This window comes from Aphelocoma coerulescens, unplaced genomic scaffold, assembly GCF_041296385.1.
Source record: "Aphelocoma coerulescens isolate FSJ_1873_10779 unplaced genomic scaffold, UR_Acoe_1.0 HiC_scaffold_60, whole genome shotgun sequence".
NCBI classification, from domain to species: Eukaryota; Metazoa; Chordata; class Aves; order Passeriformes; family Corvidae; genus Aphelocoma; species Aphelocoma coerulescens.
The window spans coordinates 217916-230340 of record NW_027183949.1 but is presented as its reverse complement, the minus strand read 5'-3'; the positions used below and the strand labels follow the sequence as shown (position 1 = coordinate 230340).

The 12425-nt window shown below is 48.3% G+C and overlaps 1 long non-coding RNA gene across 1 annotated transcript; it reads right to left on the bottom strand.

The window, feature by feature from the left end:
* Positions 1-218: 218 nt before the first annotated feature.
* On the bottom strand, positions 219-1503 carry LOC138102056 (uncharacterized). Its single transcript, XR_011147297.1, has 2 exons — positions 1286-1503; positions 219-464 (listed from the first exon to the last, which is right to left on the bottom strand). It is a non-coding gene; the product is annotated as an uncharacterized lncRNA (long non-coding RNA).
* Between the last annotated feature and the right edge of the window lie 10922 nt (positions 1504-12425).

The following is a 12425-nucleotide window of genomic DNA, read 5'->3' as shown; positions in this document are numbered from 1 at the left end:
CAAAACCATGACAAAGATACTAAACATAGCGCAAATTAGTATAAAGAGGGAGAAATCAATAATCAGTAGAGTCTAATTAATGAATGAAGGAGAATGTGTTACTTCGAACCAATGAACATTACTTTCTTTGGTTGCTAAAAATGTATAGATTTTTTTATCTAAATATATAAATTTGGTCATAAGAATAAAACAATATTATTATTATTACAAATAAGAAATAAGTAGAACAAATTCATTTATTAAATAATATATTAATAAAGAATAAATGACATAAATATTTTTGGCTATTTTGGGATGTCAGTGCCAGGTGGGCGATGTCAGACATGGTGAGGTTGGGGTGAGGAGCAGGTTGTACAAACAGGGTCAGCCCACAAGAGGCTCGTTCTTCTCCATGCCCAGACCTCCTAAGGGGACATTCAGCACCAAGATCACTTGGGGAATGCTTCCGTCACCTCTTCTCTGAGCTGGAAAGTAAAAAACCAAAAATCCGATGATTAAAAACCAAAATCATGAGGTGCTCTTTGAAATCTCCCTCCTTAACAGAACTCCAAACTGACTCCAATCAGCTGCACAAGCCCTGGAGACTTGAAGACAACTGAAGGAAGAGAAAGAGCTCCTGAGGGCTTTCTGTATTTGAATGAGCCCCACGCTGGATTTGGGGCTGAGCCCAGGACCCTCAGGCACTGAGAGAAGGATGAAGAAGCTGCTCAAGGAGTCAGAAGCCAAACTCCAAGTCCCTTGGAGCATCAATGGCCCCACTGAGGGCAGGGACTGCCAAAGCCTCCCCAGGGACTCGTGAGAGCAGAGCCTTGAGCTGTGCCAGGATTGCAGGGAGCCAAAGGCTCTGAGCAGGGAACTGCAATGCTGAGAAAGCCCTGGGCTGGCTGGAGGAAGCAGAAAGGCCCAGCCCTGAGCCCAGGCCTGGCCCAGCAGGGCCTGTCCCTCCCGGCTGGCTCGGGGCTGTTTGTGGGGCAGTGGGATGTGAGGGGGAGGAAGGACAAATGCCACAAACCTGTGTGACCCTCCAGATCCCCATGGAACCGAGGGGCCGGTGTGACACTGAGGGGCTGTAACACCCCAGAACACCCAAATGCTGGGGTAACCAAAGGCTCCTTTACTCGAGTTTGGTGCACAGGGAAACACCAACCAGATATTCTCAACAGGCCAAAATAACACAAAATCTTACTGGCAAAATACAGAAAACCAAGGAACTTTGGCAAAGCATTTAATACAACTTCCAATTCAACATAAAACACTGATCGTAGCGTTAACTTCATTAACTTACCCAATTAACCTAGAAACCTTTCAACCCTCAGGATGTTAAGCTAGCCAATAATGTTCCTGGTAAAGAGGATTAGGAAGAGAAGAAAGAGAGACAGAAAGACAGGCAATCTGTAGAAAGACACACACACAGCCACCAACTCCTCAGGTTCCAGTGAGGGTGAGACAGAAACCCCAGAAAAAGGCAGGGCCCAGAGCAGGGGCTGAGCTCCTGCTCCATCTTTTAAGTCCCTGGGCCTTCATGGGCCTCCCCCAGGTGGGACTTCTGGTTGGTCACCCAATCAGGGGCTGGGTTAGCACTGCCTATTGTGTGATTGATTGATTGATTGATTGATTGATAGACTGATTGATTGACAGCTTGGCCAATCATGGCTGGGTTAGCACTGCCTGTTCTGTGTGATTGATTGACAGCTCAGCCAATCAGGGCTGGGTTAGTCCCACCCCCCCCCATATGTTCCTGATTGACAGCTCATCCCAAGATGTCTCCTGACATTGATCTCATCCAGCTTCTGGCAGCGACCATGGTGACACTACGGAACCTCACGGAACCAAGGGGCCGCTGTGACACATCAAGGCCTCGGTGGAACAAAGGAACCGTTGTTGACAGCACGGAAACTCATGGAACCAGGGGGCCATTGTGACACTGCAGAGCCAGGGACACCACGGTGACACTGTGGAACCTCATGGAACCAAAGAGACCATTGGGACACTCTGGTGCCTCGTGGAATCAAGGAGAGCATTGTGAAACTCAGGGGCCCTGTGGAACCGAGGGTCAGTGATCCAACTGTGGGGCCAAGGAACCAAGGAGCCGCGGTGACACTGTTGGGCCCATGGAACCAAGGGGCCACTGGGACACTTCAGGGCTCTGTGGAACCAAGGGGCCATTGGGACACTTCAGGGCTCTGTGGAACCAAGGGGCCATTGGGACATTGCGAGGCCTCATGGAACCAAGGGGCCGCTGTGACTCTGTGGGGCCCCATGGAACCAAGGGAACATGGAACAGGTCTGGCTGGGTTGGCCTCCCGGGGGCCACCTGACAGGTCCGTCTGACCTTGGCATTTCGAGGGCCACTGCTGATCTGCCCCTGAAGCACTGGGGCTCTGTGCTTTCCTTCCTATGGGAAAGAACCGCCCTTCACCTCCAGGTGCCCATGGCCAGAATTGGGATTCGTCCTCCAAATTTCCTTATATGCAAAGATTGTTCCCAGATGAAATCTGCCAGGACAGACAGCTCTGGCTGGCTTGGCCTCCTGGGGGCCACCTCTCATCTGCCTTTGAAACACCGGGACCATGTGCTGTTCTTTCCTATGGGAAGAAAGCACCTTTCATGTCCAGGCACCCATGGCCAAACTGGGAATCCGCCTCCAGAATTCCCTATATCCAAGGATAGCTCCCAGACAAAAGCTGCCAGGACTGACAGGTCTGGCTGGCCTTGGCTTCCTGAGGGCTGGCTCTCATCTGCCTTTGAAACACCGGGGCTCCGTGCTTTCCTTCCTAATGAAAAGAACTCTTCTTCCTGACCAGGTGCCCATGGCCAGAACTGAGATTCCACCTCCAAAATTCCCTATATCCCAGGATTGTCCCCAGAGGAAGAGTGCCAGGAGAGAGAGGTCTGGCTGGCTTGGCCTATGGGTGGCCACCTCTCATCTTCTTCCAAAACACTCGGACTTTGCACTTTTCTTTCCTATGGGAAAGAACCATCCATCTCGACCAGGTGCCCATGGCCGAAATTGGGATTCCACTCCAACACTCCGTGTGTCCAAGGATTCCTCCCAAGTGAAAGCTGCCAGGACAGACAGGTCTGGCTGCCCTTGGCCTCTTGGGAGCCGCTGCTCACCTGCTTTTGAAACACTGGGGCTCGGTGCTTTCCTTCCTGTGGAAAAGAACTGTCCTTTTTTCAGCTGTCCATGGCCAGAACTGGTACTGCCCTTACAGAAATTCCCTGTGTGCAAGGGTTTCTCCCAGACAAAAGCTGCCAGGACAGAAAGCTCTGGCTGGCCTTGGCCTCTGGTGGTCACCTCTCATGTGCCCCTGAAACACCAGGGCTCTGTGCTTTCCCTCCTATGGAAAAGAACCATCCTTCTCATCAAGGCGCCCATGGATGAAATAGGATTTGGCCTCCAAAATCCCGCAGAGCCAAGGATTGCTCCCAGCAGAAACTTCCAGGGCAGACAAGTGTGGCTGGTTTGGCCTCCCGAGGGCTGCCTCTCATCTACCACCAAACACTGGGGCTCCATGCTTTCCTTCCAGTGGAAAAGAACCGTCCTTCTCATCCAGGTGTCCATGGCCAAAATTGATATCCTACCTCCCAATTTCCATCTATCCAAGGATTGCTTCCAGACAAAAGCTGCCATTACAGACAGGTCTGGCTGGCCCTGGACTCTGGGGATTTTCTGAGACTATGAGCAGAATGTTTTCATTGGCAACACCCAGGAGAGGGCCCAGAGATCTGCCAGGGTGGGGTTTGGAGGCCTCAAGCCCAGGACCACTATATAGGGACAAAGGAGCTCCATGCTCAGTGGAGTGGAGCCTGAGGAGAGCAGAGGAGAGCCCTGGGAGGGCTTGAAGGGCAGTTTGAGAGATGGTGGATCTTTTTGGCACAGTAGAGAACAGCTGGAGAAAGAAAGAATTAATGCCAAGGGCAGCTGGGGAGGGCCAGGCTGGACAGGAGGAGAAAGGAATTTCTGTGCCAGGGCAGGGCTGGGGTGCAACACATCCCCCAGAAGGAGTCTGGAGCAGCCCAAGGCTTTGTGTGCCAAGGCAGAGGCAGGCAGGACGCAGAGCTGCCAGCAAAGGAAGGGGCCAGCCAGGTGGGGCAGCCGGGGGGATGAGGACAGCCTGCAGGGACAGAGGCGCAGGGCAGGGACAGCGTGGCACAGCCTGGGCTGCAGAGGGCAGAGGGATGGGCAGCAGCTGCAAGGCCCTGACAGAGCCAACTTGTGCAGCACTTGGGCCACGGCTGCTGTCCCTGGCCCTGAGGCCAGCAGGAGACAAGTGACCCTTGCAGCCCTGGGGCCTCAGTGCCTCCTTGTCCCTGCTCAGCAGCCTGGCAGGGGCCGCCCCATGGTGCTGCCCTGGGCACTGCCCATCCCCACATCCCAGTGCCCCGGCAAGAGCCCTGAGCACTGAGGGAGGGACAGGATCTGCCTTGCCAGGGGCTGGGGCTCAGGCCTTGGCCCTTTGCATTCCTCAAACACATCCAGCTTTGCTCAGCACCAGAGACACCTTTCCCTTGCTTGCCCCCCCCTTGAAGAAGGGGCAGTCAATAACTAACTCATGTAAGCACAAGTTAACTATTGGGAGACAGCAATGTTAGTTCAGACCGAAGATGTTAATTACAAAGCCTGAGAAGCCGAATTCACCCTAATCTTGTCAAGATAGAAGGGACAAGGATCATCTCAGAGATTGCTGAATCATCCCTCAAAGGACTACGCATGCTCAGGGAGAAAGGTGAAAAGTTCACTGCGAGGATGACTACTGGCCTTCATCAGAAAGACCCCCGAGGAAGAGGAGAGGCCTTCCTCAGCGCGGCCACCAGGACACACAGCGCATGCGTGGCCCATATGCTAATGACTTCCGAGAAATAATTTGTGTAACCACACCTGTCCCAAGGAATGTGATGAATATTCATAATTTAACCCTTAATACTGTGTTGTAGAGAGCACCAGGTGTGTGTGTTTGGAGGAGCGATCCCCACACACCCGGCGCGCCGAATAAAGCAAATACCCGCTTCTCTGACTCTGTCTCTGAAGTGTCTCCTGGCCCGGTTGCGGCACGATTCATCTGGCACCCCGAGATGGGACCCTCTCTGCCCGGCTGCTGGATCCAGGGGTAAGCAGACCTCCCAGTCGCGACCCTGAATTTTCAGGGGGAGCTCAGCTGTCCCTTGGCTCACGGCGGGGGCAGACAAGGACCATCCGCACCAAATTAAGGTATTTGCTATTCCTTTTTAACACAAAATACCTGCAGGTCCAGGGTTCGAGTCCCTGAGGGTGGGTTGAAAGTCCCGAGGAAGACTGGGTCTCCCAAAATTAGTCCTGGGCAAGAGGAAAAGTACTTTTAAGGGGTTGGACCCCCGGGGTTGGACCCCACTGTGAAAAGTACTTTTAAGGGGGTTGGACCCCCCCGGGGTTGGACCCCACTGCAAAAGGTACCTTTAAGGGGTTGGACCCCACTGTTATGCGATATTGTACGGCTATTTGCGTACGGCTATTTGCGTTTTGTCTGTTGCTATTGTGCTGCTGTGTGAGTGAGAGTGGCTGAGACGTGCTGTCAAGGTGCGAAGCGAGTGAGGAGCTCTATCTGCGGTTCCGTACCCCGGCGACGGGCTCGGCCAGAGAAAAGCGAAGCGTTTGGCAAAGAGTGAATGAGGATAAATCATATAAACCATTGGTTTGGAATTCAACCTTACTGCCCGAGGGGGGGGGCGGATTTTAGAGGAGAAAGATTTTAGTTACTGAATCGAGAACACCCAGACTCCAACGCTTTTCTAATATAACCCCAGCTAATCTCGTGCCTAGTGTGGAAACAGTTGTGAAAGCTTGGGTTTGTTTTGGGTTTCTTTGTACATGTATTAGAAGGTAGTATTGTCTATTAGAAGACTGAACAGTGTCCAAGTTGCTGGAGGAGAGAGCTTGGTTTTAGACAAGAGTGGCAGAGCGTGGCTTTGTGGAAGGAAGGAGTTGGTTCTCTGGTCGTGGGGGTTTTTGACCGTGAAGAGAGAAAAGAGGGAGAGAAAGGATAAAAGAGGCAATGGGATCATCAGAAAGTAAGGAAATAACCCAGAAAAGTCCGTTAGGATGCGTGCTGGCACACTGGAAAGAGCTGGGGGGAGTCCCTGGAGGGAATATGAAAAAGAGCACCCTAATTAAATATTGTAATCAGTGGTGGCCACTCTACAAATTAGATGATGGTGAAAAATGGCCAGAAAATGGCTCTTTAAGATATAACACTCTATTGCAATTAATGTTATTTTTAAGGAGGGAAAATAAATGGGATGAGACCTCCTATGCAGATTGCTTTTTTACCTTAAGACGCAAACCAGAGTGGCAGAAACAATGTGGCATCAATCTGGCACCACAGGACTCTATGGTTCTCCTCCTAGAAAAGGAGACAAAAGGAAAAAACCGCATGAAGAGATGTTGCTCGTCATGCAGTATTGGACAAAGATGTTTGAAGCTCAAAGCTGAGAGGGACCAGGATCCCTTGGAAACTCAGGAGCTAATGGGGCGCAGTGGTGGCATTCTAACATCAGGAACAATGTCCCCAGTGCCCCAAACATCCTCAGAGGATAGTGGGGATGAAGGAACAAGCGAGGCTGGCTCAGGAATATCATCCAGAACTAGGAGCAAGACCCCTGTAGAAAAGAAGCTCATAGCACCACTTAGACAAGTGGTGGGGCCAGATGGGGGAATAACAAAAGTTAAAACACCATTTACAGCTTTGGATTTAGATACCTGGAGGGAGGCAGCCAGAATGTATAGAGAAGACCCTGAAAAGGTAGCAAAAAGGTTTGAATTGGTTGTTAGAAATCAAGATATTGATTGGGAAGATATAGATCTCATGCTGTCAGAACTAACCGAGACAGAAAAAGCTGCAGTAATGTCCACAGCAAGAACACACGTGCAGGGACAGATAGCTGCTGGGACATTGCATGGAAATGTAGATAACATTTTTCCTACAGGAAATCCACACTGGGACCCCAATGATCCACAAACATACCCATTCTTAGTTAGATACAGGAAATTAGTACACTGGGGGCTTCTAAATGCTATACCTAAAACAGTTAACTGGTCATTGTTATTCAGTATTCACCAAGAAACCACTGAATCCCCAGGTGCATTTATAGAAAAATTAAGGGATAATATGAGAAGACACACTACACTAGACCCAGCTTCTGAAATTGGGCAGCAACAGTTAATATCCTTATTGATGGGGCAATCAGCACCAGATATACGTAGAAAACTGCAAAAGATTAAGGAACCAGATAACCGAAACTTAGAGAAGCTTCTGGCAGTGGCATGGGAAGTTTATAAAAACAGGGCACAGCCCCACACAGTCGCAGTGGCCCAGGTCAGGGGATCGGGATTCCCCAGGGGTGGGAGAAGGCCCCCACCCAGAGGACAAAGGCAGCAACGCCCAGGCTCAGACCAGTGTCTGGTATGCGGTCAGCCCGGGCACTGGAAGCGAGATTGTCCTGTGAACCGCGCCGTGACCCCAGCGCCACAATCATCAGCGCCACCGGGAGCAGTGACTGTAGCACAGCTGTACCAGGAGTGACGGGGACCGGCGGGCCCCTCCCTAGCTGACCCGCTGGTCAAAGCTAAGCTAGGGGAACGGGAGGTGGAGTTTTTGGTGGATACTGGAGCCACATTCTCAGTCCTGAATCAGACTTTGAGTCCTGTCAGTAATGATTATGTCCAAGTTGTTGGGGCTACAGGGAAAACTGAAAAAGCTTATTTTTTGAGACCCTTAAAATTTACATTAGGCAAAAGGATGGGAATACACCAATTTCTGTATCTTCCAAACTCGCCTAAACCCCTGCTAGGCAGAGATCTATTAACCTGGTTACAAGCAAAAATAGAATTCACAGAACAAGGAATGAGACTACAGGTTCCTGAAGAAAACTTAATTTTGGCCTTAAGTTTAGCAAATATCCCTGAAAAAGAAGGAATACCCATAGATGATGAGATAAGAGATCAAGTAATCCCACTAGTATGGGATGTTAAAATCCCAGGAAGATCAAAACGAGCTTCCCCTGTGGTTATTGAATTATTAGAAGGGGCACAGCCGGTGTCAGTCAAACAATATCCACTAAGGCATGAAGCACGGGTGGGAATAGAGCCAATAATTTCCAAATTTATCGATCAAGGGTTGCTGAGAGAATGTAGGTCCCCCTACAACACCCCAATTCTACCAGTACAAAAGCCAAACGGAAGTTATCGGTTAGTCCAAGATCTGAGGGCAATAAATGCAATAACAAAAACACTGCATCCCATAGTAGCCAATCCTTATACATTACTTACAAAGTTACAAAATAATTTCGTGTGGTTTTCAGTTTTAGATTTAAAAGATGCTTTCTTTTGTCTGCCATTAGCTGAAAGCAGTCAGGAAATTTTTGCCTTTGAATGGGAAAACCCCAAAACAGGGAGGAAAAGTCAGCTCACATGGACTGTATTGCCACAAGGATTCAAAAATAGCCCCACGATATTTGGAGGTCAATTATCCCAAGAACTGGAAGCCTGGACACCGCCACTTGGAGAGGGTACACTCCTGCAGTACGTCGATGATCTACTGATAGCAACAAGGACCCGTGAGGACTGCAAGAACTGGACTGTAAGTCTTTTAAATTTTCTGGGACTAAGTGGATATAGAATCTCCCCTGAAAAGGCTCAGCTAGTCCTGCAGAAAGTTACATATCTGGGGTATGAACTGGCAGGAGGGGAGAGAGCCTTGGGAGACAACAGGAAGGAAGCAATTTGTCAAATGCCCAGGCCAACCACAACCAAAGAACTGAGAACTTTTCTGGGAATGACAGGATGGTGTAGATTATGGATCTACAACTATGGACTCATTGTGAAACCTTTATACCAACTCCTGAAAGAGACTGGGGGAACTCACCTATGCTGGACACCAGAGACTAATAATGCATTTGTAACCCTGAAACGTGAGTTAATGCAAGCTCCAGCACTGGGCATACCAGATGTCACTAAACCTTTTCTGTTGTTCTCACATGAGAGACAAGGACTGGCGCTGGGACTTTTGGCACAGAAGCTGGGACCCTACAAAAGGCCAGTGGCTTATTTCTCCAAGCAGCTGGATGTGGTCAGCCAAGGATGGCCCCCCTGCCTGCGTGCAGTGGCAGCTGTGATCCTGAACATAGAAGAAGCCCGCAAGTTCACACTGGGACAGCAGATAACTGTTTTTGTCTCTCACACAGTGTCAGCAGTGCTCACACAGAAAGGAAATCACTGGTTAACCCCATCTCGCTTTCTCAAATACCAGGCTGTCCTGGCAGAATCAGAGGATGTGAGTATCCAGGTAACTAACATTTTAAACCCAGCAGCTTACCTTCAGGGCAGGGCTACTGAGGAGCCTGTAGAGCATGACTGCATTGAAACCGTGGAGGCGGTTTACTCCAGCCGCCCGGACCTGAAGGACTCTCCGCTAGAAAATGCAGACAGCTGGTTCACTGATGGGAGCAGTTATGTCAAGAACGGTAAGCGGCTCGCTGGGTATGCAGTTACAACCACAGACGCTGTCATTGAGGCAAAACCATTACCTGTGGGGACATCAGCTCAAAAGGCTGAAATAATAGCCCTAACTCGAGCCTTGGTGTTGGCCGAAGGAAAACCTATCAACATTTGGACTGATTCGAGGTATGCTTTTGGGGTGGTACACGCTCACGGGGCTATCTGGAAAGAAAGAGGTTTATTAACCTCACAGAAGAAAGAAATCAAGCATGCTACGGAAATCATGCAGTTACTGGAAGCAGTGGAAAAACCTTCAAAAGTGGCTATAATGCATTGTAGGGGACACTCCCAGGGTAACACTATCCCTGAACTGGGAAATGCTATGGCAGACAAAACAGCAAAGGCAGTGGCTGGTGGGGATCAAATTCAAGCCCTTGCTCTAATCCCTTCTAACATCCTTATGGGTGAAAAACCCCCACCATATGACACTGATGATCTAAATTGGGTACAAGAAGGAAAGGGACAAATAGGATCTGATGGGTGGGTTAAAATAAAAGACCTCATTGTGATACCCAGAAAACTGCTAAAATTATTCATCCAAAGCGAACATTCAAAGACACATTGGGGAGTTGATGCTCTATATAACCATTTGAGGGACAAAGTGACAGCATCAAAACTGAAGGAAACAATTGAGGACATAACTTCCACTTGTGAAATCTGTCTTAAAAACAATCCTAATACCACTGTTAGGCTAAACACAGGAACTATCACTAAAGGAGTTTTACCTGGGGATGTGTGGCAAATTGACTTTTCTGAATTACCTAGGAAGGGGGGATACAAGTACCTTCTAGTCCTCACAGACACTTTCTCAGGCTGGCCGGAAGCTTTCCCTTGTAGAACAAATAAAGCTAGAGAAGTTGTTAAAGCTTTAATACAAGAAGTTATTCCACGATTTGGGGTACCCCGAGAAATTAATTCTGACAGAGGATCACACTTTGTAGCACAGGTAGTGCAGAAAGTCAGTCATTTACTAGGCATACACTGGCAGTTACATACACCATACAGGCCTCAGGCAAGTGGACAAGTGGAGAAGATGAATCACTTAATAAAGCAACAATTAGCCAAAATTTGTCAAGAAACTAATTTATATTGGTATCAGGCTCTCCCCATGGCTTTGCTAAGAATTAGGGTAAAACCACGGCTCAAAGAAAAATTAAGCCCCTTTGAGATCCTGTACGGAAGGCCCTATGGAACAAACGTGATTCACAATGACAGTGTGGCTCTGGTAGGGCAAAGCTACCTAATAGATTATGTAAAGCATTTAGGTCAAAAATTACAGTCAATACGCGCTACAGTTGTTAATTGTCAACCACCACCACCTGATAAACCCTTTCATAATGTGAAACCAGGGGATTGGGTTTATGTTAAGTCTTTTTCAGGGGATCCACTCCAGGAGAAGTGGGAAGGACCTTATCAGACACTGCTGACCACTCATACAGCAATTAAAGTACAAGGAAAACCGACCTGGATCCATTATACCAGGACCAAACCTGCGCCAAAGCCAGAGTGGGAGGCAAGAAGAACAGGACCTCTGCGCCTTCAGCTACGAAAAATCAACACAACATGATTTGGACCATACTGGTAACATTGATAATTGGGGCAGGTGCATGGGACCAGAACACATACCTTCGATTGCTCAAAGGTGTTGTTGAAAATTTTAATCTAACTGATTGCTGGATATGTTCTCAGCTGCCTGAGAATTCTGCTAGAGGCTTTCCTTTGGTTGGGGCAACATTCCCTAATACAACAGAAATCTATGCTGCACTTAGTACTAACAGGCTTTCACATTATGTCAACATATCCCTAGATCAACTTCAGTGGAAGTTGGAGTTTGAAGAGCCAATACTTGGGTCCTCACCAGTATCCTGTGTGCAGAGGTGCTGGGAAGAATCTGTACCTAAAAACTCAGGGGGGAATAAGACAGACTCCAAATGCGGGAACTTAACATTTATAGGCAGCTACCCCAACTGCTCGGAATTCTGGACCTATGGGGGGGCCAACATGTGGAATAAGAATCAAACAAGACAAGGACCAAAGCCCAAGGGTTGGCCGGTGCCCACAGGGCGGGGTTGGTACTGGATATGTGGTCACAGCGCCTATAAAGTTTTACCCTTAGGATGGCAAGGCCGCTGTGCCATAGGACCAGTGTTTCCCCACATTACTGTTGTTTCTCAACTACAAGGCTTGCTCCGAACCTTTATACGGAGGACCAAAAGGACATCAAACCCCTTAATAGATAGGCCCACTAGATTTCACAGCTTTGCCAGATGGTTTATACCGGGACTCGGAGTAAGTGAACTAGAGAAAGCAATAGTGAACCTTTCTGCTACTGTAGAAACTATAATGAATGCCAGTGCAGATGCCATAAGAGCACAGCAAATCGAGATTAAGAGCATCTCACAATTAGCCATACAGAATAGACTTGCATTAGATTTGCTGTATGTCAAAGAAGGAGGAGTATGTACAGTAATAAACACAAGCTGTTGCAGTTATGTTGATTTAGACAAACGAATAGAAACAGATTTGCAGACAATTCTGGAAAAAACACAGACACTACATCAGATCACTTTAGACGACACTTCTTGGGGGTTTAAAGAGGTATGGGACAAACTTACATCATGGTTACCCAACTTATCCTGGCTTAAACAATTGTTTGTAATAGCTATTTGTGTTATTGCATTCCTACTTACTGTTTGTATTAGTAGTTACTGTTGTATGATACTATGTACTTGGAATCGCGATGCTTATGCTCAGTGGCACAAGCATAAACTTAGAGATAAGATAGAGAAGGGTTCTTACTTTAAAGACATACAAGATTTGTAAAGAATTACAAATAACCAAAGAAAAGGGGGGATTGAAGAAGGGGCAGTCAATAACTAACTCATGTAAGCAC